Source organism: Protopterus annectens, chromosome 8.part1, assembly GCF_019279795.1.
Source record: "Protopterus annectens isolate FY-2018-M chromosome 8.part1, PAN1.0, whole genome shotgun sequence".
NCBI lineage: Eukaryota > Metazoa > Chordata > Ceratodontiformes > Protopteridae > Protopterus > Protopterus annectens.
In genome coordinates, this window is record NC_056742.1 from 113,083,345 (window position 1) to 113,110,778 (window position 27,434).

A 27,434-nucleotide genomic window follows, 5' to 3' on the forward strand; every position below is an offset into this window, starting at 1 on the left:
ATTAGGCCACATTCAACCAGAGCTGCAGCCACTTCTGCAGCCTTTCTCAGGGGAGTACCAACCAAAGACATTTTGGAGGCTGCTACTTGGAGTTCAGTGCATACCTTTACCAAATATTACAATCTGCCTCTTTACTCTAAATGCAGGGCAGGCTTTGCCACTACAGTTCTGCAGGGCCTCATAGCCGCTCCTAATGCTATTTAGCTTCAGCCCCCCAACCATAGCTTTGGGACTCAACCCAAATGTAATGACTGCAACAGTGAAACACGAAGAACATAGTACAGTTGTGTACACTTACCATAAATGTAGATGTTCGAGTGTATTCACTGTTGCAGTCCAGGTTACCCACCCGCCATCCCCCTTATTTTTGCTGGAACTTATCTTTACTTCTCTAATCTATACAACCTAGGTGGTGTATTTGCTTATAGATGAAGGTAAAGCTTATTTCTGGTGCATGTATGTTTTATTTACATAAATTTAGCCTACCCTTTTGGGGGCACCTGACATCTGGGGCAAGAAAAACTGAATAAAATGGCATCGGCTGCATCTTTTATACCCCTGACGACCTGATGTCAGGGAAGAGGTGACAGCAACCGACGCAGGACCCAAGACTTTGGAATTCAGGCCGACTGAGGGCAACCAGCCAGCAGGATAACCCAAATGTAATGACTACAACAGTGAATACACTCAAACATCTACATTTATGGTAAGTGTACACAACTGTACTTTCCCAGATATTCTATAAAATGCAGCTATGACGCTGCTGAGGCTTCAGCCAGATCAGCTGCCCTAGCCCCTGTACTGCACAGGTATTCCTGGCTCAGATTACAACCACTCCCTAATGATTTTAAAAACAAAATCTTGGATGCACCCCTAGACAACAAATTCTTGTTTGGAAAACAGTCAGCAGAACTATTCAAAAGGTCTACAGGAGGAAAGCAAGGAACTCCAGGATCTCAAACATTTATTGGTCTCACCAGTTCACAAGTTCTATAGAAACTACCCTGCTAAACCCACATTTGTCTGGAGGGCTCTTTCTCCTTCCTCCTCCTCTTCCTCAAAACACAGGAAAGGGTCTAGAAAAATATCCCCCAGGACTGCCTCTTCACAGCCCATCCCCAGGCAGCCCTTTCCAGATAAGACCCAACAATGTCCGACTGTCTACCCATTTGGTAAGAAATCACTTCAGACTGCTGGGTCTTATCAGTAGTTGAAAAAGGGTACTTTATGACCTGGCAGGAAAACCCCTACCACAAGGCATACCCTTCCCTCCCAAAAACCAGCTCCAGTTAATACCCCAAATCATCCTAGATCTGCTTTCACAGGGGACCGTAGAAAGGGTTCCCACAGGCCATGAAGGGCAGGGTTTCTACTCCATGCTTTTTCTAGTCCCAAAAAGGGATGGCCCTTGGAGGCCCATCCTGGACCTGTCCCTGTTAAACCCCTTCCTGCAGGGTCCTTCCTTCCTTCCGCATCCTTTCCCTTCAAACCCTCCTTCCACTTCTGCCACCCAGTGCATTAATGGCCACTTTGGACCTGAAGGAGGCATACCTCTATATCCTCATCCACGCAGACTACAGGAGGTTTTTACGCTTTGCTTTGCCATCCTCACGCTTTGTTTACTGCTTTGCCCTTTGGCTTATCTTCTGCACCAAGGGTCTTCACAAAGTGTCTTGCTCCAGCAGTAGCCTATTGCCGAATAAAAGACATTCATATCTACCCTTACCTGGACAAACTTCTCATTCTAGCGGAAGAGGCAATTACACTCGGGACTAGCTTATAATTCACTATGTCCCTTCTCCAGAGTCTGGGGTTTAATCTCAATCTGTCAATCCTCCCTCACTCCAGCCCAAGACCAAACCTTCTTGGGCTGCAGAATATGGACAGACCTGATGAAGGCTTTCTTTCATCAAGACAAAGTCTCCTCCCTAAACAGTTTTTTCCAGGAGCTACTTCTTGTCAACCACATCTCTGCTAGGCAATTCCTTCATCTTCTAGGCCTTATGACAGCTACTTTTCCTCTGTTGCCCCTGGCCAGGCTCCACATGAAGTTCCAGTGGTACTTGAAAAATGTCTGGTCCCAATGCAATTACCCATTGGAATTCCAGGTGCCCTTCCTACCCTGCTTAAAGACAGAGTTGAGGTGGTGGATCCATCAAATAAACCAGAATCCAGGCCTCCTCCTGCAACCTACCAAACCAGTGCAATTTATGCACACAGATGCCTCGGATTTAGGGTAGGGGGCCACTATGAACGATCTGTAGGTACAGGCTCAGTGGGAGCCCTCCCTTCGGAGAAAGCATATCAGTGTGAGGGAAATGACCGCTCTCCTCCTAGCTCTAAAGACCTTTCTTCCTCTGATAAAGGTAGGCCCCCTCCAAATCTTCACAGACTGCACAACTGTGATGTGGTACATGAACAAATGAAGGGGGGGGACCAGATCCTATTTACTATGCAGGCTTGCAACACAGGCATATGGGGATTGACCACTCAGTGTAATGTCGCACTGCAGTCGGTCTGCATTGCATCTCAAGACAACCATCAGGCAGATGCCCTCAGCAGATCTTTTTCTCAATATCATGAGTGGATGTTAGAGAGATGTGTTCTTGGATATTGTCCACTGATGGGGCACCCCACACACAGATCTCTTTGCATCCCCTCAGAATAGACAACTTCAGCTTTTCTGCTCCAGAACCCCCTCCCCACTAGTTTGGATAGTGGATGCCTTTTTGATTTCTTGGAAGTGGCTGATGTCCTTCAAGAATGCAACTGCAGTCCTTACATATGGGTTGTCCTGCCTCAGGCAGCCCTCGGTCGGCCGGATTCCAAAGTCTGCGTCCGGCGTCGGCTGTTGTCGCCTCCTCCCCGACGTCAGAGCGGCTGGGGTATAAAAGCATCAGCCGACGCCATCTTCCTCAGTCTTTCTTGCCGCGCGGTGCCCGAAGCAGAAGCAGTTCGCAAGTGCCGGCCGGTCAGCTCCTGTATTTTACGTATCCGAAGTCATCAAAAAGCTAAGTACCTGCTAGAACCTTTTCTTGCCTCAGCCGATGTCAGAAAAAACTGAAAAAGTTAATAACTGTTTGTCTTGTGGTAAACAAATACCTCACAAGGACTTCCATTCTTACTGCCTCCCCTGCCTTGGCCCAGACCACGACGTCTCGGCCTGTGCCGCCTGTGCTTGCTTCAATAAGTGCACTCAGGCGCCGGGCAGAGTTTGCTGAAGACTTTTTTGGCGATAAATTCTCTTACAACATGCTGTCGGAACAACCGACACCACATATTTCAAAAAAACGGAAAGACCGGGACCGACATTCTCGGCCCGCGACTTCCACCGACACCACGCCAAAAACTACCGCGAGTGCATCGGTCTCTTCTGAGGCAGTTGTTCTGCCGCTCCGACGACACCGCTTTACCGATCACTCCGGCCCCGGAGCCTGCACCGGTCCCGGTTGTTGATTTTCCCCCAGAAACTGAAGCCCAGGATTTGCCTGAGACCATACCTGTGGACAAGGTGACTCCAGCACGTGGGGCAGCTAGGCCCCCTATGTCTATGTCTATCAAGGCCTACACACATGCTAAGGCTGCCAGCCAGGCTAAGTCTCACCCTCCTAAAGCTTTGCCTCAGCCCACTACTGATAGACAAATTATGACTTTAGCTGCAGATTTAATTTCCTTAATCAGAGGCTCCCAGGCCCATCCTGACAGAGGTTCTCAGCCACCTTCTGACAAAAGGCCCAGGGTTGAGCATACAGACACCCTTTCTTCAGATGAAGCCTCTGGTGACTCTGATCACTCAGATACCCAGGAAGAGTCCTTCCAGGTCTATGAGGATTCTGATGCGGAGGAATCTATTCCTTCTGAGGATATTTCTTTTGGGGAAATTCTCCACTCCATGAGAGAGCATTTTCAGTGGCAAGGCCAGGAATTCTCCGACTCCAGGAAGCGGCTTCGTACCTTCCTTAAGCTTCCCCAACACAGGCCTTTAGCTATCCCTCCAGTGTTAGATGTACTGGATGATGTGTACTCAGATTCGAGTGCTTCTCCTGATTCTCTCCCCCTGCTCCTGTCAAGCCGGACAGATACTACAGGGTTCCTGAAACTCAAAAACATTTATTTAAGGCCCATTCTGTTGATCTAGAAACAATTTCCCAGGGGCCCAAAGGGGTGGCCACATCCACGGCCAAAAATCCTTTGCCCTCAGACAGGGAAGCTAGGTCCCTGGAGAGGTGGGGGAAAAAAGTTTATACCTCATCCACACTTGCCATGAGAGCCCTTAATTGCCTTTTTCATATGTTCCAGTATCGGGATTTCTTGATGGATGATTTGCAGAAAAAGTTAACCTCTCCTAAGCCTTTAGACAGAAAGGCCTTGCAGGATTTGGTCCATAACACTCAGCAGGTTAGCAATCATTTTCTTCAGTGTGGTTATGATGCATTGGAAGCTTCATGTAGGGCAGCTATGACAGGGGCAGTCGTTCGTAGACATGCATGGTTGAAAGAACAGGCATTGCCAGATCGTGTTAAAGTAAAGCTTCTAGATGCACCTCTGGAAAAACAAAAGCTATTTGGTGCTAATGCTCAGGATGTGTTGAAATCAATTGAGGAAAAGGATAAATCAGTGCAAAAAGTCAAGGATTTCCTCCAGGTTCAGCCACCAAGGTTCAGCATGAATTGGCCTTCTAAGAATTGGTCCTTTCCAGACACTGACAAGTTTCAAGGGGAAAAAACAGGCGTACCCGAGGAAGAGGGCAATACAGAGGCTCCTACAGAGGACGCCAATTGGCAACCGACTAATCAGAGAGGTGGCGCAGGGACATCTCCTGCTCCACAGGGACAATCACAATGACTTGACTTTGACACCGCCGATCAAGGCTCAAAGAGAAGCACCTTTAGGCGGAAAATTATCCTTATTTTCAAAAAATTGGCACATTTTAACAAAGGACAAATGGATTCTGGACATAATAGACCAAGGCTACAGGTTCCACTTCCATACTTTACCAACAAGACAAGGCATGCCAAACCTGCCACAAAATCAAAGGGCAGAGGCATTCAAACAAGTTTCAAAGCTGATAAAAATCAAAGCAATAGAAAAGGTTCCTCCTCAGGAACAAGGCCAGGGATTTTACTCAAGACTGTTCGTTGTTCCAAGAAAAGAAAAGCAATGGAGACCTATACTGGACTTGTCCGCTCTAAACACTTTTCTCATTGTACCAAAATTCAAAATGCTGACGCTACAGCAACTCCTTCCCATACTGGGCAAGGGGTCTTGGCTGGTTACTCTGGACCTCAAAGAGGCATACCTGCATGTCCCAATCAGACACAGTTGCAGAAGATACCTCAGATTTCTTGTAGGGTCAGAGCATTATCAATTCTCAGCATTGCCTATTGGCTTATCTACTGCGCCCAGAGTATTCACGAAATGCCTGGCATCAGTAATTGCACACTGCAGACTCCAGGGGATACAAATATACCCTTACCTGGACGACTGCCTTATACAAGCGGACAGCAAGCAAGCCTTGACAAAAAACTTGAATTATGTCATTTACTTACTACAGGCTTTGGGATACACAGTCAACATACAAAAATCAAGACTACTGCCATCCCAACAAATAATTTTTCTAGGAGCCAAACTAGACACAGAATCACAAATGGCTTACCTCACAGAAGAGAAGCAAGAACAATTACCACATTACTTCAAAAGCCTAGCAAAGCTCACCCAGATGACTGCAAGGAAAATCCTGCAGGTCCTGGGTTTCATGGCATCTTGCATTCTACTGATTCCACTGGCAAGCCTACACATGAGAAAACTGCAATGGTACCTAAAAAGTCTATGGTCTCAACACAGCCACAACTTAGAAGCAATTATCCCACTCATCCCATGTCTGAAAAGGGAATTTTTGTGGTGGGCCCAAGCAAGCCAGTCAAACAAAGGTATGCCTTTCAACAAATCTCAAACAAGCCAAACCATTACAACGGACGCCTCAGACCATGGATGGGGGGCGCACATGGAGGGCAGATGCATTCAAGGGCAATGGACCCCCCAGGAAGTACATCTACATATCAATCAAAAAGAGATGTTAGCAGTAATTCATGCAATCGAGGCCTTCGGAAAATATCTTCAACAAGGCCATCTACTAATAAAGACAGACAACACCACTGTTATGTGGTACATAAACAAGCAGGGAGGTACTCATTCTTACCCCCTTTGCAGACTAACAATGACTCTCTGGGAAAAGTCGCTGAAACTGAACATACAGCTGCCATCCCAGTTTGTTCCGGGCAGGGACAATGTTCTGGCGGACAGTCTAAGCAGAAACATCCTAGACCCGCACGAATGGATGTTGCATCCAGACATTTTTGCTCAAATAACTCATGCATGGGGGAGGCCGGACATAGATCTCTTTGCCTCCCACCTCAATCATCATCTGAAAAAGTTCTGCTCGAGGACACACCATCCACAAGCCTGGAGAATAGATGCCCTCTCATTCAGCTGGAACTCTCTAACAATCTATGCATTCCCACCTCTACCATTAATGACCAAGGTGTTACTGAAGATCAAAGCAGAGCAACCGAAAGGCATCTTAATAGCTCCAGATTGGCCAAGACAGCACTGGTACCCATTACTAAGAAGCATAACTTGCACCAACCCGTGGCCCCTGCCTCAATGGCCTCTACTCTTGACTCAGCACAATTACAGGACGGTTCATCCCAACCTGCAAACTCTGCAGCTGACAGCCTGGAGGGTCCCATGATTTCTACCCATATCTCTCTTTCCAAGGAAGTTCAATAAATATTATTGGAAGCACGCAGACCTTCCACCAGAAAGACTTATTCAGCCAAATGGAAGAGATTCAACATCTGGAATACCAACAAGGGACAGGATGCATCAGTAATGAGCATCCCACAGATACTGGAATACTTGGCAGAAATGCTGCATAACGGACTTTCCTATTCTTCCATAAAAATACACGCTTCAGCAATTTCAGCATCATACAACACTGATCCTCCTGTGTTTTCACATCCTTTACTAAGACAATTTCTAAGAGGGATAAAGAATATCAAGCCTCCCAGAAAACCACCAGTGCCTGCATGGGACCTCAACTTCGTGTTGGAAAAATTAACTCTTCCTCCTTTTGAACCAGCAGCATCCTCAGAATTGCAATTTCTTTCCCGGAAAACAGTTTTCCTGTTGGCAATTACCTCAGCAAGAAGAGTTTCGGAGATACAGGCCCTCATGGCAGTACCTCCATTTCTCATTTTTCATCAGGACAGGGTTTCTTTAAGAACCAATCCTTCTTTTATGCCAAAAGTGATATCCAGGGTGTCTCTAAATCAAGCAATTCACCTGCCCACCTTCTTCCCCAATCCTCAAAATAAAGGGGAAAAGCTGCTGCACACTTTGGACATACACAGACAACTACGCTACTACTTGGGCAGAACAAAGGCCAACAGAAAGTCTGACCAACTATTTGTAGCATACACCCCGGGAGTGCAAGGAAAGGCAATTTCCAAACAAAAATTTCAAAATGGATTGGACATTGCATCAGATTCTGTTATTCTTTCCATGGAAAGGGTGTGCCAGCCAATATCAGGCCACACTCCACCAGAGCTACAGCCACCTCCACAGCCTTCCTAAGAGGGGTGGCTACAAAGGACATTCTAGAAGCTGCTACATGGAGCTCCGTGCATACATTTTCCAAGCACTACCACCTGCCTTTATATTCCAGATCCCGAGCAGGCTTTGCTAAGGCAGTCCTGCAGGGCATTTTAGCTACACCATCCTTATCTTAGAGCCTACCACCCTCAGCTTTGCTATGGTATTCAACCCATATGTAAGGACTGCAGTTGCATTCTTGAAGGACATAGTACAGTTTTGTACCTACCATAAATGTAGATGTCCGATAGATATGCAACTGCAGTCAGGTTTTCCCTCCCTCCTACCCCTCTGTGTATTGGTTCCACTTCCCTCCTTTTATACTTAGCTGGGGATATCTGTTGTGGTGTATCTGTTTATTGCTATTGTGTTTGTCTGGAATTTTTATCCAGTTCTAAATTTAGCCTTCCTTGGAGGGCACCTGGCATCTGGGGCAAGAAACACTGAGGAAGATGGCGTCGGCTGATACTTTTATACCCCAGCCGCTCTGACGTCGGGGAGGAGGTGACAACAGCCGACGCCGGACCCAGACTTTGGAATCCAGCCGACCGAGGGCTGCCTGAGGCAGGACAACCCATATGTAAGGACTGCAGTTGCATATCTATCGGACACCTACATTTATGGTAGGTACAAAACTGTACTTTCCTTTATGCCTTTCCCCCCTTCTCCCTCATTCAGAAGGTCTTGCTAAAAATCCAGAAGGCCAAGCCAAAAACCTTGCTGGTGCCCCCCCATTGGCCAAGGCAGCATTGGTTCTCACTTCTTCTATCTCTTGCCAAGGGCAATCACCACACGTTGCCTCACAAGGTGGACCTACTCACACAACAGAAGGGATCCCTCATTCATCCACACCTGAAAACCCTCAGCCTAACCATGTGGGTGATGAACTCCTGATCCCTTTTAGACACCATTATTCTGAGGACGTGCTATCTATCCTGCAGGAGGCCAGGAAACCAATACCAGGAAATCTTGTGTTTCAAAATGGAAAAGGTTCTCTAGTTCGTGTTGTGACGACCATGCCCTGGCCCAGTAATCAAGGAGCCACAATCCTCACCACTAACACCAGGGAGGTCGTCTCCTAGAAGAGAAAAGGATAACTAATACACACAGTAAAGTACAATTTACCTTAAGTGCACACAGATCACAGTTAGTCCGGGGCTGGTTGCTCCTTTGCTCACTAATACCAATAAGACTCCTCACTGGCACAGCTATAGGGTCCAGGTCTCAGCCTAGCTGGGCAAGCTAAAACCTCCAGTACCCTCTCTGTCCAACCAGTGCTTCATGTCCCTGCCAAGTAGCTGACACAGCACACACACACACACACTTTGAGGTAAGTATTTATACAACTTCACGTGTAAATAACTGCATTATTTAGCAATCTAAGACCTGCACAGAAACTTACAACAATACAAGTAATTTCACATGTATAATCCAACAGAAACTAGAGCAATAAAACACATTCCGCATCTAAATTCTGGTCATAAATTTTAGCCTTTAAACAATGGGCATGAAACCTTCATCCAGATGCACTGGAGCTGAATTCTAACATGAAAGGGTCACAACATGCTTCAATGGGCCAGTTGATTGCAATGTTGTCACATATGTTGCAGTTCCACATTTCACAGTATTATTTTACACTCAATAAACATGCCTGTATTTTACATTTATTTACAAATGCCAGAATTATATATCAAATTCTGTTTGACTAGGCTGGCAGCCTTCGCCCATCTCTCCCCAATCGTCACATCTCTTTCCCGCCCCCCCCCCCCGCCCAGGGAACTCAAGCAAGTTTTTCAAATGCCCCTTGAGAAACATCGCTTGAGAGTGGCAGGTCCATCTTGGGTGTAACACACCCCATTCCATGTCTTGAGAGCCCATGTACATTGGCATTGCTACTCCCACTGCGGTGCTGCACTAACATATATGCTTGCAACCCCAGACTCCATCTTAGCAACGTAGCATTTTGCTGACTGGCTCTGTTTAACCATGTTAGAGGATTGTGATCTGTCATCGCAGTGAATTTTCTTTGGCTAGACATACCTTTTCTACCGCTGCATAGCATTCCTCCCTGGGTTAGAGCCTACGACTGAGATAAACTACTGGGTGCTCTTCTCTCTCTGAAGAAATCTGGCTAAGTACAGCCCCCACCCCATAGTTTGAAGCATCCACCTGCACAACAAAGTCTTTGCTGTAGTCTGGACTGGCTAACACAGGGGGTCCTCCCAAAGCTTCCTTAAGCTTCTGAAATGCCTGCTCACATGTTGGAGTCCAAACTACCTTATCTGGCCTGTTCTTCCTTGTCAGGTCTGTGAGGGAAGCAGCTGTGGTACTATAATTGGGAACGAACTTTCTGTAGTAACCTGCTGTCCCCGAGAATGCCCTCACCTGCTTTTTGGTAACAGATGCAGGCCATGCCTGAATAGCTTCCACTTTAGCAGGTTCTGGCCTTATCTTACCAAACCCCACTCTATGTCCTAGGTAGGAGACCTCTGCCATACCCACCTGACATTTGATCAGCTTAATGGTCAGACCTGCCCTCTGTAGTCTGCCCAGCACCTCCCTGACATGCTGAAGGTGCTCTTGCCAGGAACGAATGTAGATAGCAATATCATCCATGTAAGCAAGGGAAAACCCTCCTGCTCCTGCTAAGATATGATCTAGCAGCCTCTGAAAAGTCGCTGGGGCATTCTTCATCCCAAAGGGCATCTTTGTGAACTCATACAAGCCAAAAGGAGTCACAAAAGCTGACTTCTCTCTAGCACCGGGAGTCAAGGGCACCTGCCAGTAACCCTTGGTAAGATCAGTGGTTGTAAGATACTTAGCCCCACCCAACTGCTCTAGGACCTTATCTGTCCTAGGCATGGGGTAAGCATCTGACTCTGTGTGACTATTTAATTTCCTGTAATCCACACAGAACATGTTGCTGCCATCCTTCTTTGGCAACAACACCACGGGTGAGGTCCAGGGACCGTTGGACTCTTGAATCACCCCTAGTTCCAACATCTCCTGTATCTCCTCCTTCAGAGTCTGTTTGACTCTCTCAGGCACCCTATAAGGAGCCTGCCTGATAGGTGTTTGGGGTCCTGTATCCACCTGGTGCTGCTCCAGGTGGGTGCTCCCTGGTTTCCCGGTGAACATGCCCCCAGACTCCTGCAACACTGCTCTGATTTCTCGAACCTGGGTAGGAGATAGCTGCTGGGACCTTGCTACCCCTTCCACCGAGGTGTCAGCCTAAGCCTCACTAAAGATGTCGGTCACAAGATCTCTCTCTGACTCCTCCTGCAATCCACTGCAAATACTCAGCACAAGGGCCTCCCTATCATGGTAAGGTTTCATCATGTTAAAGTGGTACAATTTGTGCCCCTGCCATCTGCCTAACACTTCCACCATGTAGTTAACATCACTTACCTTTATTACCACCTTGTAGGGTCCCTCCCAAGCTGCCTGCAACTTGTTGTGTCTGACAGGAATGAGAACCATCACCTGCTTCCCTACAGCATATTCTCTAGCTCAAGCATTCCTGTCATACCACACCTTTTTCTGTTGTTGGGCTTCTGCCAGGTTCTTCTGGGCCAGGCCCATGAGTTCCCTGAGCCTTGTTCTGAGGTTCAGGACATATGCCACAACAAACTCCTTGTGAGACTCACACTCACCTTCCCTCTCATCTTGAATTAAATCTAAAGGTCCCCTCACCCAATGCCCATACAGCAACTGAAAGGGTGAAAAACCTGTGGATTCCTGGGGAACCTCTCTGTAAGCAAACAACAGATGGGGCAAATAGTTCTCCCACTTAAACTGATCTGCAAATACCCATAGCGTGGACTTGATTGTAGAGTTTAACCTCTCAACAAGACCATCAGTATGGGGATGGTAGGGGGTGGTCCTCATGTGCTTCACCCCACAGGGCTTCCACAGACAAGCCAGCAGGTCTGACATAAAATTGGCACCTCTGTCAGGCAGTATTTCCTCTGGGAAACCTACCCCGCTGAAAATCTCTAGCAAAGCATTTGCCACCTTCTCTGCCTCAATGGAGGACAAAGCCACTGCCTCAGGGTATCGTGTAGCATAATCTACAATCACTAGGATATACATTTTCCCTGTGGAACTTGGGGTACTCAGAGGATCCACAGTATCCATAGCTACCCACTAAAATGGCTCCTCAATCACAGCCAAAAGCATCAAAGGACCTCTCACCTTGTCTCCTGCCTTGCCTACCTTTTGGCACTGCTCACAGGTCCTGCAGTACCCTGCTACATCTCTGGAAATTCCAGACCAATGGAAGCTCTGCATAATACGCCTCTTTGTACGTTTTGTGCCCGTAGGACCTGCAAATGGAATATCATAGGCTATGGCTAGAAGCGCCAGATGGTAAGCTCTAGGCCCTACCAATTGCTGTACTCTCTCACCTTCTAGCCCTCCCTCAGGGGTCTACTCTCTGTACAGTAACCCTTTGTTACAGTATACAGATTCCCCCTTCCCTTGAGAATCAGGTGCCTCCCTATCTACCTGCCTCAGGCCTTGCAATGTAGGGTCTGAGAGCTGAGCCTGCCTCAAGTCTCTCCTTGTAACCCTTCCCAGCTCCCCTTCCACAGGAAGTCTAGCATCCTCTGACAGCGGTGCCTCACTGTCAGCCTGGGTACTACTACTCACCTCTACCTTTGCAGTTACCCTGTCCAAGGGAACATCAGTACCCACAAGCAGCTGTAGCTCACATTCAGTCTCACTGCTACAGCTTAGCTCACTCCCTGAAGTAACCACCTCAGCAATCCTGGCTGCAAGTATGCAGTCTGTCTGGGTCTCCCCCAGGCTACCAGACCCACATGTTTGTCTCCTAGCCTCACTGCATGTTACTGCATAAGTACATAGTACTGCCTCATCCAAATCCTTCCCTCTCAAGACATCTGCAGGATGGTAGTTCCATACCCCTGTTGTCGCAAGACAACCCACTGTTGACATTTTGCCTTTCCCACTTATGGTTCCCCACCTTGCCTCCATGAACATCTGTATGCCACATGGTCCCACTGGTTGCATTCAAAACATTCAACCCTAGCTCCTGGATGTGTACCTGGACTAGTGGCTTCCCCTGCTACTGGCAGACTCTGTTGGGGCAGTCTGTGCTGCCCACCATGGGTTCCTTTAGTCCCATGAGCAGTACTGGGGGTCTCTTTCCTGTGCAGGGCTGCTTTGCTTGCTAGGTATAGGTCTCCCTTCCCCAACTCCTCTGAAGTAGCACACAGTCAATCAGCTAACCAGATCCTCATGTCCTCAGGCAAAGTGCTAAGGGCTTGTTCCCTTACCAAAAGGTCTGCCAGCCCTTCAAAAATGGTGACCTGACATCCACTCACCCAGCTATGAAAATAAGTGCTCAGTTCACCAACATATTCACATACATTTTGATCTGCCTTGCGTCTATGCTCACAAAACTTTTTTCCTATACATTTCAGGTGTTATCTTAAAACATTCCAACAAGTGTCTTTTTACAGCAGTATAATCAAAACAGTCAGTTTCATGCATTTTTGCTAAAGAAGTTACAGCTTTACCATGGAGTAAGGGCGTCAGGAACCGTACCCAGAGCCCTTGGTCAACTTCATACTGTTTACATTCCCACTCAAACATATGAATGAAGCTATCAACATTATCCCCCTCTTTAAACTGTGGAAGAAATTTACTGACCCTTTCTGGGGTCCGGTTACTCCCTTCCCCATTACCTCCATGACTCTGGCAAAGAGTCAGCATTTCCCTCCCATGCCTCCTCTGCCGTTCATTTTCCTCAGCTTGTAGACTCCTCATTTTCTCTGCTGCTTCTAGTTCCATACGCCTGGCCTCCATCTCAAGTCTCTCTAGCTCCAGCTGGATTTTTAAATCCACTGCAGAAAGGTTGAGCTGTCCATTCTCCGAGGATATTGTATCTCCATTGTCAGTCTGATTGTCCTCCAGGCTGTTGTTTGTTGATGCAGCTGTAACCAGGGCTGCTATCAGGTCTGCCTTAGACAGGTTTCCATGCACCAGCCCCCTAGCCTGGCACGTCTCCGCCAGCTGGCTCCTTGTCCGCTTTCCATACTCTTCTGCTGACAGTGTTGCCTTCTCACCCTGACTACTAAGTTAACAAAAAAAATAAAACAATTGTGATCTAAACTCTGAGTATACGCTACGTGGCTGTTTTACAGTACAAAATACTTTGAGATCACTGTACATAAGCTACAGGAATTCGCTCTTCCCACACCACTACAAGCCAATTAGTATGTGAAGTAGATCCCACCACTGCCAAGCCACTTGTGATGACTGTGCCCTGGCCCAGCAATCAAGGAGCCTCAATCCTCTCCACTAACACCAGGGAGGTCATCTCCTAGAAGAGAAGAGGAGAAGAGGATAACTAATGCACACAGTAAAATACAATTTCCCTTAAGTGCATACAGAGATCACAGTCAGTCCAGGGCTGGTTGCTCCTTTGCTCACCAGGTCCCCAATAAGACTCCCCACTGGCACAGCTATAGAGTCCAGGTCTCAGCCTAGCTGGTCAAGCTAAAACCTCCAGTACCCTCTCTGTCCAACCAGTGCTTCGTGTCCCTGCCAAGTAGCTGACACAACACACACACTTTGAGATAAGTATTTATCCAACTTCACAGACACTCCTGGGAAAGGCTGACACAGATTCTGCAGCTGTGCCCCTTTACCCAGACCAAACAGTAGTAATTACTGCCACCACCCAGCTAATAATATCCGCTACTTAAAAGGCCCTTAAAAGGGTGTCCAGTTATTACTGTGCAATATTAATATCCAATGGTAGTATGAGTAACAGTCCAGGCTTACTTTAGAATGGCCTATTACAATAACCTGTATAAATATGCAATGTACTGTAGAGCTTATCTCTACACAAACCAGCCACAGGTAGAAGGTTTTAAAAATATTTAATAATAAATAATTAAAACACAAGACAAAACTACTACACCACAGAGATATCTAAGAGTTCAGAGATCACACAGAAACTTAAAATAATACAGTAGGACAGGTCTGATTTCAAAGAAAAATACCTACTTATTCTTTACTAGCTTTAACTATTCATACAAGATATCACAGTGCTAAAACTTACATGTGAGCATAGGCAGAGTGCTGAGTTAGATATCCAAGATCAAAATGCTCCAGGTCTCTTGTGAGAAATAGTATTTCAACATTACTAACAAACATGTCTCTAAGGCCCTCCCAAATTACATCATTTTTGGCAGGTTTTCCCAGTATTTATATTGCATCATCTTAACACCTGGTCTGAGTTCTCAGGCCACAAGCTGCATTATTTAGCAATCTAACATGGTCCTCTGTATATACCTTCACCAATATATCACCATATACCTATACCTTCATCAAACATTACAAATTGGACAACATCGCCAGAGCAGGATTTGCAAGGGCCATCCTTCACGGTTTCCTGGAGACTGCTACCTTTTCCTCAGCCTTTCTTCTGCTTGAGCTGTGGTACTCTCCCACATGTGAGAATACTGCAACATGAGAATAGAAGAACATAAATTAGTTGTGTAAAATCTTACCATAATCATAGATGTCCTTTTCTTCCATGTTGCAGTATTCCTGCCTGTTGTCCAACTGGACAGTCAGTTCTGAGGTCGGTGCATGCAGACATCACATTTATGGCCCATGGTTTATGGCCCTGCTTGTGTCGTTCCACTCACCTGACAGCAACCAGGCTTAAGTTTTTGCGTAGGAGCTAGATGTTCGGGTCGCCTGAGCCGGAGGATCCCACAAGTGACTATACTGCAACATGGAAGAGAAGGACATCTATGGTTATGGTAAGATTTTACACAACTAATCTTTTTTCTACATTGCCCCCCCCCCCCCCACACACACACACACACACACCCAAAAAAACAACTTTCAAACCTTTTGAAACTCATTTGTCACCCTCAGTTAGCCATTTTCCACAAGCTGGTTTTGTTTCCCCTCTTTCCTCTCATCTTCTTTGATAACTCCTTCACTAACATCACCACCATTTTTTTTGGCTGCTACATACAAATGCCTTAACTCCCTAAATGCTGCCTGAAGCCTCCTCACATTGATCATAAAATGTCATTATATTACATCAAAGGCCTTCTTGATATAAAAGATTATTCAGACCGTATTGTCCACCATCCCTTCTGCTACTAGTTATCCACTGAGCCTCCCTACTTTGCCAACCACTAGACATTCACTGAGCATTAGTAATAGCAGCAGTTATCCACTTTGCATTGTTCCATAAAAGACCCTCCTGGCACTTCATCTTTATGTTCTATTAACTTTCCCCCCACTCTTTGTTAGTATCCTGACCAGTATCTATCCATTACTAGTTGTTAATAATCCAAGCCTATATTTTCCTGTCCCTTCTCCATCTTCTTTTCCCTCTGGAAAAACTTTGTCAGTGAATGTGGGACTCTCTCCTTCTTCCTTTGTGTTACTTTTTTATATTAATCTTTGTTCCCTTCCTACTTTCTTCCCCACTTCTCCCCTGTACTGCACTTGTCCTGCTTTGCAAATCTCACATTCATCCTGTTGCTATTATTTCTCTAATTATTTCCCCCCTCTGCAATCACGTCCATTATTTCTTACCATTTGTCCTCATTCCTTCTCTGTCCTGCATGTTTCCTCTCGATAACATCTGTGGGTTCATTTTCCACCCTTTCCTTCTCTACATATTTCTCAACTATTCCATTGTCACTGTCATGTGTGCACAGTATGTTAAATCTCTCTCCTGTCTTCACCCACTTTGCCCTCTTACCTGCTTGTCTCTATCAAAAATTTATCAAGCCTGCTTTTTCTTGTCCCATGTCTAGAATAAGTGAGTTATTTCATCTCTTTTCTGCATATGTTTTTCCACCTTCTGCCTTCATTGTTTGTTCTTAACTTGTTATATGCTTCTCTGTTTTACCTTCCTTTATTTTGTTTAACTCTTTACAAGTCTTTTTTGTTGGATGTTCCTTCCTAAAAATCCCAAATAACCTTTCTTTGTTGTGCATGCATACACAGACATGCAAGCTGGTAGAGACTGACACTGAAACACGCACACAGGCAGACACGGGCATACCGTGTCTTTAGGACCACCCTTCTCTTTGCCTTTCATCAACCTTCCTACTTGATTCTACTGTAATACATCTCTCTCTGTCAGAAGTGAGAGCTGTGTAGCACACTCATCCACATTTAAATTCCTTGGACCTTCCTGCCTGCTCCTCATTGGGTTAGACAAGTAAACTGCCTTGTACTTGTGGTACACCCATACTAATGCACAATCCCGTGTTAGAGTTGCCTAGAACATGATTCTGCATGTCTAAGGCAATGCAGACTGTTGTCTACCCTGGCATCTCACCCACATGCTTCATGTAGTATTTACTCCAGCTGTTTCACTTCTGTCATCTCCTCATTTTCTTGTTCTGTCTTAATTCCTTACCTGTTTTTCCCAACAATTCCATTCTTCAACCTGTCCCCTATCTTGGCCAGTTTCTGTGTTCTTTTTCCCCGAACTCTACCATGTGTCACTCTTCCTTTTCTGAATTCACCCCAGATACCTACCTCTCTTTTATTTCCATCCTTCCCACTCCTTTAAGTTTCGTCCCCTTCTCCTATTCCTTTCTACTTACTATCTCCTCCCTTTACTGTAGCTTCTCGTTGCCTGAAGTTCTTTACCAAACTGGGCATCCTACATAGAAGTGCTGCTTGTCCTTTGTTTATAATTCCTCTGCTAAGCAAAGTAGTTCTCCCCTTTGCCTTTGCATGCGTACTTTTTTAGTCCCATGATCTGCCATTAGTAAACAAAGGTACTTCCAAAAGAAAATAAATTTGTTGCATTCCAAATTGCTGTATTAAACCACATGTTATGCATCTGTAATATGTGATTCCACCTTTTAAATGTGTACACGTTTAAAATAAAAAGTACCTGTGGTAATGGCCTTATTTGCTAAAGAGCAACTGATTCTGGATCAGCCTCTTGAAAGTCTTATTTGCATACATTCTGACACATTCATTCAGCCTTTCCCTTTGGAATCTCAAGACCTGAATATTACTGTATCAAATGACCTTCTGCCTTTGCCCTTGTGGCCTCATTTTTTTCTTATTTTATTCAGCTTACCATAGTTTTAATTCACTGTTGGCATTCTACAAGCTTTTCAGTCTTGATCCGTCTCTCAGCTATGTTTTTGTCCAGTACTTGCTTCTCTTTGAGCTTTTATCTTATTGCTTGCTTCTCTTCACCCTGATGTATCATCACACAACTTTTAAGTTCCCAAGTTTTTCCACACAGCTTTTAATTTTGGTGTTCTCTCCATTGTTTGTTTGCTTTCTCTGCCTTTTGCTCCTTTCTCCCCTCTTTCTGACTTCTGATGCTTTCTGATGGAGAGGATATTCTGTCTGCCAGTCTTCATCAAATTTCTTGTGCTTCAGTTATGTCTAAATTAGTCTGCCCCCCCCCCCCCCCCAATGCTGTATTTGTATCTATGTGTAGTCCACAAACTGGATTTAAAAATCTGCTCTTACTTATTGAAAACAGTAGGGGAATTTGCTGGTGTTGATCCATATTACCCCTTGTTAGCAAAAATACTGTCTTGGGTATCTCCTGAAAATAGGCTTTTCTAGCAAGACTAACCTGGTCAGCATTAAAATAAATAAGCAAATAAACAAATGGCCCTTACTTATTAGGTATCAGCCGACGCCATTTTCCTCAGTCTTTCTTGCCGCGTGGCGCCCGAAGCAGAAGCTGTTCGCAAGTGCCGGTCGGTCAGAACCAGAGATTGCTACTACCGAAGACTTCTAAAAAGCTAAGTACCCCGTTGGGGACTCTTTCTTGCCTCAGCCGATGTCAGAAAAAGTGAATAACTGTTTAACTTGTGGGAAACAAATAGCTCATAAAGATTTCCACTCTTACTGCCTGCCTTGTTTAGGCCCAGACCACGACGTAGCAGCTTGCCTAGCCTGTGCTTCCTTCAACCGACGAACACTTAGACGTCGGTCGGAGTTTGCAGAGGGGTTTTTCAGCTCCGCTTTTGCTTATATCATGCCGTCGGAGACTCCGACTTCACATATAGCTAAAAAGCGTAAGGAAAAGGACCGACACTCGTGGTCCGTGGTTTCGGCTGAAACCGCGGCTAAGCCTACCGCGAGTGTCTCGGTTACGGCTGAAGCCGAGTCCGCGGTTCTTCCTTCGGCCGAAAGCATGCCTCCTTCTACCGAGGCCTCTTCCAGCTTGGCTGAATCTGCTACTGAAAATCTACCTGCTCTTACTGTTTCTCAGGATTTGTCAGATACTATCCCCTTAGATGTATCTACTCCTGCACGTGGAGCTGCTAGGCCCCCTGCATCCATGTCAATTAAGGCCTTTACCAGGGCTAAAGCAGCTAAATCTTCAAAGGCCGTGCCTGCTAAAGCCCCCTCTCACAGGCCTAGCTCTAGTGCTCAAATGCTTAGTCTAGCAGAGGATCTCATTTCTATGATCAAGGGAACCCAGTCTCACCCTGACAGGGCCTCTCACCCACCTCCAGAGAAGAGGCTTAGAGCAGAGCCCCTTGAGCCAGTTTCTTCAGATTATTCCTCTGATGGTTCAGAAAATGCAAATCCTCCAGAGGGCCCTTATTCTCCATATGAGGACTCTGATGCAGAGGATTCCATACCTTCTGCCTCTCCTCCTGAGGAATTTTCTTTTGGGGAAACCTTGCATGCTGTGAGGGAACAATTTCAATGGCAGGGCCAGGATTTTTCAGACTCTAGGAAAAGGCTTAGGACCTTTTTGCATTTACCACAACATAGGCCTTTAGCTATTCCTCCAGTACTTACAGTTGTGGATGATGCATTTAATGATGCTTGTACTTCCCCTGGCTCACTACCTCCGGCCCCTGCTAAGCCCGACAGATACTACAGGGTTCCGGACACACATTATCATTTGTATAAGGCTCCTATTGCAGATCCTGAAACTATTTCACAGGGCCCCAAAGCTGTAGCAGTTGCCTCTGCCAAAAACCCCCTCCCCTCTGAAAGAGAATCTAGGGCATTGGAGAGATGGGGTAAAAAAGTTTATACTTCTGCTACTCTTTCGGCTAGGGCCTTAAACTGTCAATTCCACATGATTCAGTATCAGGAATTTCTGTTAGATCAGCTTACTAAAAAACTGTCCGCACCTGAACCTTTAGACCGTAAGTCCCTTCAGGATTTGATGCATAACACTCAGCAGGTCAGTAATCATTCCTTAAAATGTGGCTATGATGCACTGGAGGCTTCCTTTAGATCAGCTATGACTGGTACAGTAATCAGAAGGCATGCATGGTTAAAAGAACAATCCTTACCAGACCATGTAAAGTCAAAGCTTCTAGATGCTCCCATGGAAAAGCACAGTTTGTTTGGTTCCCCTGCACAGCAAGTGTTGAACAAGGTGGAAGAAAAAGCTAAATCTGTCCAGACAGTCAAGGATTTCTTACAGGTCCAGCCTCCGAGGTTTAGTAGGAACTGGCCTTCCAAGAATTGGTCCTTTCCAGACACCACTAGAGCACAAAGAAGCAGAAATAGACGCCCTAGAGGCAGAGGTCAATCCAGAGGTGCCTACAGGGGACATCAGTGGCAGCCTAACAGCCAGAGAACTACTGCCACAGATCCAGCCACTACCACTTCTACAGGACAATCACAGTGACTTGGCTCTGAAACCGCCTACCAGGGAACAACTGGCAGCACCCTTAGGCGGAAAATTAGCCTTATTTTCAGTAAATTGGCATTACATTACAGGAGACAAATGGATTTTACAGACAGTAGACAAAGGCTACAGGTTTCACTTCCATACTCTTCCAAGGAAGAGAGGAATGCCAAACCTACCTCCAAACCAAAGGAGAAACGCTCTACAGGAAATAGACCACTTGCTAAGGATGAGAGCTATAGAAAAGGTACCGGCTATGGAACAAGGACAAGGATTTTATTCAAGGCTTTTTCTAGTACCAAGAAAGGAAAAACAATGGAGACCTATCCTCGACCTGTCCGCTCTAAACACATATCTCATTGTTCCAAAATTCAAAATGCTGACCCTACAGCAACTTCTTCCCATGCTGGGCAAGGAGTCTTGGCTGGTGACTCTGGATCTCAAGGAGGCATACCTGCACGTCCCCATACGACCAATTTGCAGAAGATACCTCAGATTTCTTGCAGGATCAGAGCATTATCAATTCTCAGCATTGCCTTTTGGCTTATCTACTGCGCCCAGAGTATTCACGAAATGCCTGGCATCAGTAATTGCTCATTGCAGGCTTCAGGGAATTCAAATTTATCCATACCCGGACGACTGCCTGTTACAAGCGGACAGCAAAGACAAATTAACAAAAGATTTGAAAAAGGTTATTCACCTGCTTCAAGCCCTGGGATACACAGTCAACACAAAAAAGTCAAGGCTGATACCATCCCAAAGGATAACCTTCCTGGGTGCAGAACTGGACACATCAAACCAGATGGCATTCCTCACAGCAGAAAAACAGAAGCAGCTACCACTCTATTTCATGACATTAACAACGCAGAACCAGCTTACAGCAAGGAAAATCCTGCAAGCCCTGGGTTACATGGCATCCTGCATAATATTAATTCCACAGGCCAGACTACATATGAGGAAGTTACAATGGTACCTGAGGAATTTATGGTCTCAGCACAAGCACAGCCTAGAAACCAAAATTCCAATAATTCCATGCCTGAAGCAAGAATTCCAGTGGTGGGCCCAAGCCTGTCAATTGAACAAAGGACTGCCCTTCCACAGGCCTCACCCAACCCAGACTATCACCATGGACGCCTCAGACCTTGGTTGGGGGGCACACATGGTGGACAAGTGCATTCAAGGCTTATGGACTCCAGACCAGATGAACCTACTCATAGAAGGAGTAACTTGTGGATGACAGCATTTCTGTACTGTTTTATAACTCTCTCTGCGTTTCTGTCCTGCTCTTGGGTTCATTGTTTCGGAAATTAGCACTGGCAAGCATTCCGCTCTGGAACAGCTAATGAAAGCAAGACTTGTTTAACCCAAATCAGGTTCTGATGAAATCTGTGGTAGCAGATGAAAGCGCTCAACCTTTATCAACTGTGGATTTACATGTGAATTTTCGTGCTCTACGTGTTTTGTGAAGTATCTTGCTATTAAATTTTTGAACTGTTAACAGTGGAGCTGCGTTTCTTGGATTATCAGCCACATTTTGTTATTTTTTGGAACCTACACATAAATCAAAAGGAGATGCTGGCAGTAAAACAGGCAATTCAGACATTCAGACCATTTCTACAACAGGGTCATTTGCTGATAAGGACGGACAACACCACAGTTATGTGGTATATCAACAAACAGGGAGGCACACATTCATATCCTCTATGCCGGATGGCAATGGACCTCTGGAATGTGGCCTTGAGCCTCAACATTCAGCTCCAAGCCATATTCGTGCCAGGAAAAGAAAATATACTAGCAGACATCTTAAGCAGAACCACCACGGATACCCACGAATGGATGCTGCATCCAGACATCTTCAAAACCATCACAAGGAAATGGGGACTGCCAGAAATAGACCTGTTCGCATCCCCGCACAACCACCAATTGAAAAAATTCTGCACAAGGACATACCACCCACTTGCTTGGAGGGTGGACTCCCTATCCTTCAGTTGGGAAAACCTGACAGCATGTGCATTCCCACCTCTTCCTTTGATGCACAAAGTGCTAATGAAGATCAAAGAAGATCACCCAAGGATCATCTTGATAGCTCCAGATTGGCCGAGGCAACATTGGTACCCGCTACTGAGGAGTATGTCCCGGGAACACGCATGGCCTCTACCCCTAATACCTCTACTGCTAACACAGAACAACTTCAAAATCCTGCATCCAAACTTGAAAACACTGCAGCTAGCTGCTTGGAACATTACATAAGGAAAAATAACCCAGATTTATCTCAAAGGGTTAAAGACATTATCTTGGAGGCTCGCAGACCCTCAACAAGGAAAACTTATTCAGCAAAATGGAAAAGATATCTCATTTGGAGTGCAACAAAAGGAATAGATGCATCATTGGCAAACATAGCTAATATCCTGGAATACTTAGCAGAGCTTTTCCACAATGGTCTGTCTTACTCCTCCATTAAGATTCATGCATCAGCAATTTCAGCAGAATACAACATGGATCCTCCAGTCTTCTCTCAACCTCTACTCAGGCAGTTTCTCAGAGGAATTAAAAATGTAAAGCCACCAAGGAAACCACCATTGCCTACATGGGACTTGAACTTCGTGTTAGAAAAGTTGACACTCCCCCCTTTTGAACCAGCAGCAACAGCAGAATTACAGTACTTATCTTGGAAGACTGCATTCCTGCTTGCAATCACTTCAGCTAGAAGGGTTTCTGAATTACAGGCTTTAATGGCAGTACAGCCCTTCCTTATCTTTCATCAGGATAGAGTGTCCATGAGAACTAATCCTACCTTTATGCCTAAGGTGGTCTCCAGGGTATCATTAAACCAAGCAATACACCTACCAACATTCTTCCCCAACCCACAGAACAGGGGGGAAAGATTGCTGCATACCTTGGATGTGCACAGACAATTGCGCTACTACCTGGACAGAACCAAGAACAATAGAAAAACTGACCAGCTTCTGGTAGCATATGCAACAGGAATGGAAGGAAAAGCAATTTCAAAGCAAACAATCTCAAAATGGATAGGAAATTGCATTAGATTTTGTTACTCTTTTCATGGAAAGGCAACTTCAGAAAACATCAGACCTCATTCCACAAGGGCTACAGCCACTACTACAGCTTTCTTACGAGGAGTGGCTACCAAAGACATTTTAGAGGCTGCTACTTGGAGCTCCGTGCATACATTTGCCAAGCATTATAATCTACCTTTATACTCCAGATCCCGAGCAGGTTTTGCCACTGCTGTTTTGCATGAGATCTTAACTACACCATAAACTCTTAGTGCCTCCTTAGTGCCTCCTCCCCCAGTTTGGCTATGGTATTCTACCCATTTGTTAGGACTGCAGATGCATCCTTGAAGGACATAGTACAGTTTTGTACCTACCATAAATGTAGATGTCCGAGAGGTATGCATCTGCAGTCAGGATTACCCACCCTCCTTCCCCTCTGTGGTACTCCTAGGGTATTTGCCCATCTTGTAGCTAGCTGGGGGAATCTATTATGGTGTATTTGTTTGTATATATGTATATACATGTTCATTTCTATTTGCTCTCTATTGTTTGGAAACATTTGCATTTATCCAAATTTAGCCTTCCTAGAGGGCACCTGGCATCTGGGGCAAGAAACACTGAGGAAAATGGCGTCAGCTGATACCTTTATACCCGAAGAACTGCAGCTATGACGTCGGGTGAAGTGCGACATCAGCCGAGGCCAGACCCAGACTTTGGAATCCGGCCAACCGAAGGGCTGCCTGAGGCCAGGACAACCCATTTGTTAGGACTGCAGATGCATACCTCTTGGACATCTACATTTATGGTAGGTACAAAACTGTACTTTACCTTCCACTGCACATTGCTTTCTTCCTGCTGCAGTTGTATGTCCCCTACCATTTCTTCCACTCTGCACAGGATCTTATCCACTTAGCACTCAGTATTAGTTTCTTTCATATCCTTGGGTGTACTTATTCTTCGTCTGATTTTATGTGAAAAAAAAAACTTTTTGCATGTAATCTAATTGAAAACAGATTTGGGAGATGAGCTGCAAGTTTCTACATTTCCATTCTGTTTCGTAGCCTGTAGTGTCACCACAGTATAAGTAGATTGCCACAGAAAATTTCATAAGACATCACTAGAGAGAGCTATTCACCAAGAATGAGGGCTGTTGTCACTTCTGAATGAGACTGATATGGTGCCACCTGCCACAGTCAACAGTGAATGCAACTGCAAAGGCACTAAAATTAGATGTTCTGTGCTCCTGCTTTATCTGCAGTTGATGCATGTCTTTTGCCATCAAGTTTGTCTAGGTACTGATTCCAGGTAATAGAAACAATTTTTGTTTCCAAGCTTCAGGTTACCATCTGTTCCTGTTTATGTAGGACAGTCCCCTATTTGAGCAGTTGTGGGTCTATGGCAAAAAAAAAAAAAAAAAAAAAAAAAGATGAACAATAGCAAATGTCCTGTCATGTTTTTTGACAAAAAAAACCCCCTAAGTTTCCTGTAATATTTCTGTAATATCTGAAAAACATTAATATTATATGAAACAAAAAGAAGAACTCGAATTCAAGATTGAGCTTTTATTTTGACAGAAAAGTGAAATGAAATGCTTTGCACTGGTTGTGATTATACAGAATTTCATGTTTCCACAGGAAATGTACCACTTCTAGCTTTTGAGAAGGTGACTAGTCAATTCTCCCTATTCAGGACATGGGCTTCCTCAGGTTAGGTAGCTGAATGAATATTAGTACAAGGCATTTTCCACTGAGGCACTGACTAATTTGACAACGTGAAAAAAAAGCCCTGCTTTATATACCTGTTTATCTCTGCCCTCTTCCCCAAATTAATCCTGGCCACATTTATGGATTTTTCTTGTATGCATCCTGACTTTGCATTTTCCTTTTACAAGTTGGATTTGGGCATCACTTATTTTTTTTACCCATTTTAATTCATTTTGTATGGTCTTTAATGCTTTCATGTCCTAACAAGGTATACACAGCATTTATTTGTCCTGCATTTGTATAAGTTTAGTCTGTACTCTTCATGTACTTAGTGGATTTAGCTGCTTTGTAGATATTACTATACCAAAAAGCTCAGTGGTGGCTTTGTCTACCATTTCTGTTAAAAAAAAAAAAAAAAAGTTAGAAGACGTGCATGGTGCAGGAATTTGTAGTTCCTCTTGGTTAACTCTGACTAAAAAGTACAGCCTTATTTTATTATTTGCATAGCCTTTTTCTTGTGTTTACTTTCCTAATTCATGACTTTCATCACATCAGAATGTTTGTGTTGTGTTTGAAGACCTTCACATTTACTGATCTTGCCTACCCGTAAACTGTTTTCAAGTGCTGCAGTGTCTACATAAAACTTGCAGCAATGGATTGTTCTTCGTGGCATCCTGTGTACAAAGTATACCTCACTGTCATCTAAGCATATTTGAATCTCTCTAAATTTGCAAAGTTCCTACATCCTACCCTACTTTTGGCGTAATTTGAAGTGGTGTGGAATTTATCTGCAGATCCATGCAGTTTTTGTTTTATACTGCTGTACTGTAATTCAGTTTTGCAAATCTGGTTCATTTTAAGTTTTGAGTTGTCTTATGCACCATGACTTGCACCTTTGTCACTTAAGTATTTTTTGCATCTTACTTCATATAGGACATTGTTGTGGGCTACCAGTAGACCATAGGTTCATAGCTGTTTACTAGATTAATGAACACAAGGGGTCTTTTTAAGCCTAGCCATGCATCCCAATTCTCTTGTGAGTTCTGGTACTCTTGATCAGTTTAACTAGGGGCTAGAGAAGTGAAACATTTACTAGCAAGGGTCTGGGAGATGAGCCATTTACAAACTGCCTGTGTCCATTAGAGACATAGGTGAGAAACTGGGATGGATTTCCTGTTCCCCATCCAGTTGTCCAAGTTGCACTTGAACTGGATTAAGGAGGAGCTCTACTTCATATGGATGGGGAACCTGTTCCAGAGATGGGGTAGTCTGTGGGATAAATCCCTTTCTGTCCAGCAGGTCCTATCTATGTCACAGGGAAGGTGTAAGTTTTTAGAATGAGTTATTCTGGTGCTGTTTGTTTTGCAAATATGCAGAATGTCCATCAGAGTGGGGTCTGACAATGCTTTGTATGCCAAGCATATATCTCCCCTCAAGAGCCTGACGGAGGCAGAATACAGGGATAGTGCCTTGAAGTGGTTTGCAAAGGACGTGTTACTTGTGCCCTGTATTCTTGTAGTGAGAAACCTCTGTGGACATTCCAGTTGTCAGCTATTCCTTGATAGGCACATACCAAAGGGTGCATTGTACTCCGTGATAGGTCTGATGAATGCCTGCTACAGTTGAGCAATGACTTCCATAGACCTAGATGCCGTACCTTTGTTTAGAAGTTACACAACATAGAATTATTTCCTCACTATAGACACATGATGGTCAAAAGCTATATTACTGTCTGTGTCCCCCCCCCCCCCAAGTCCCTGACTAATCGGTCACCTCTTAGGGGTGTGTTGTTAATATGATAGTTACCAGGGGTAAATGACTTCCCAAAGGATACTGTTATGCATTTCTTGGCATGTAGTTTTAGTTCATAGGTCTAGCACCAGTTGCTTGTCTCTGGCAGCCCTTCCTGGAGAACATTTGTGTCTGTGGGTGATTCATTGACGGCTCCTAATTTGCAGTCATCTGCAGATTTAGTCAGGCGGAGGCCATTGACATTGGCCTTGACTTCAGAGAAGTAAATGCCAAGAAGGAGTGGTCCCAGGACCAATCGCTGAGGGGCCCTGCTTGGGACTGTCCTCTTTGTAAAAGTGGACTCCCCAATTCTAACTTATTGGGTCCCATCTGTGAGCCAGCTGGCTATCCCCCAGGTGACAAAAGGGTTTGTACCTAACCTCTTACGTTTGTCAGCAGTGCCTGAGTGGAGAATTGTCAATTGTTCGGATCAAGGTAGGCAGTGTGAACCATTTTGCCCTCAGCCATTGTTTTGGTGACATTCTCAAAGTAGTCCACCAGGTTGACTAGGCATGACCTGCCCTTGATGAAACCAAATTGGGTTGGGTCCAGTGTCTGGAGGTTTCCTATGTCATTATTGATCATGTCCATGATAATTCTTTCCATGGCTTTGCATATGAG

At 45.0% G+C, this 27,434-nt stretch overlaps 1 protein-coding gene across 1 annotated transcript in view; it reads left to right on the top strand.

The window, feature by feature from the left end:
• The window catches only part of LOC122810226 (AFG3-like protein 1), a 1,103,851-nt gene that overhangs the window by 817,641 nt on the left and 258,776 nt on the right, over positions 1-27,434 (top strand). The gene's annotated exons all lie outside the window — the stretch shown is intronic.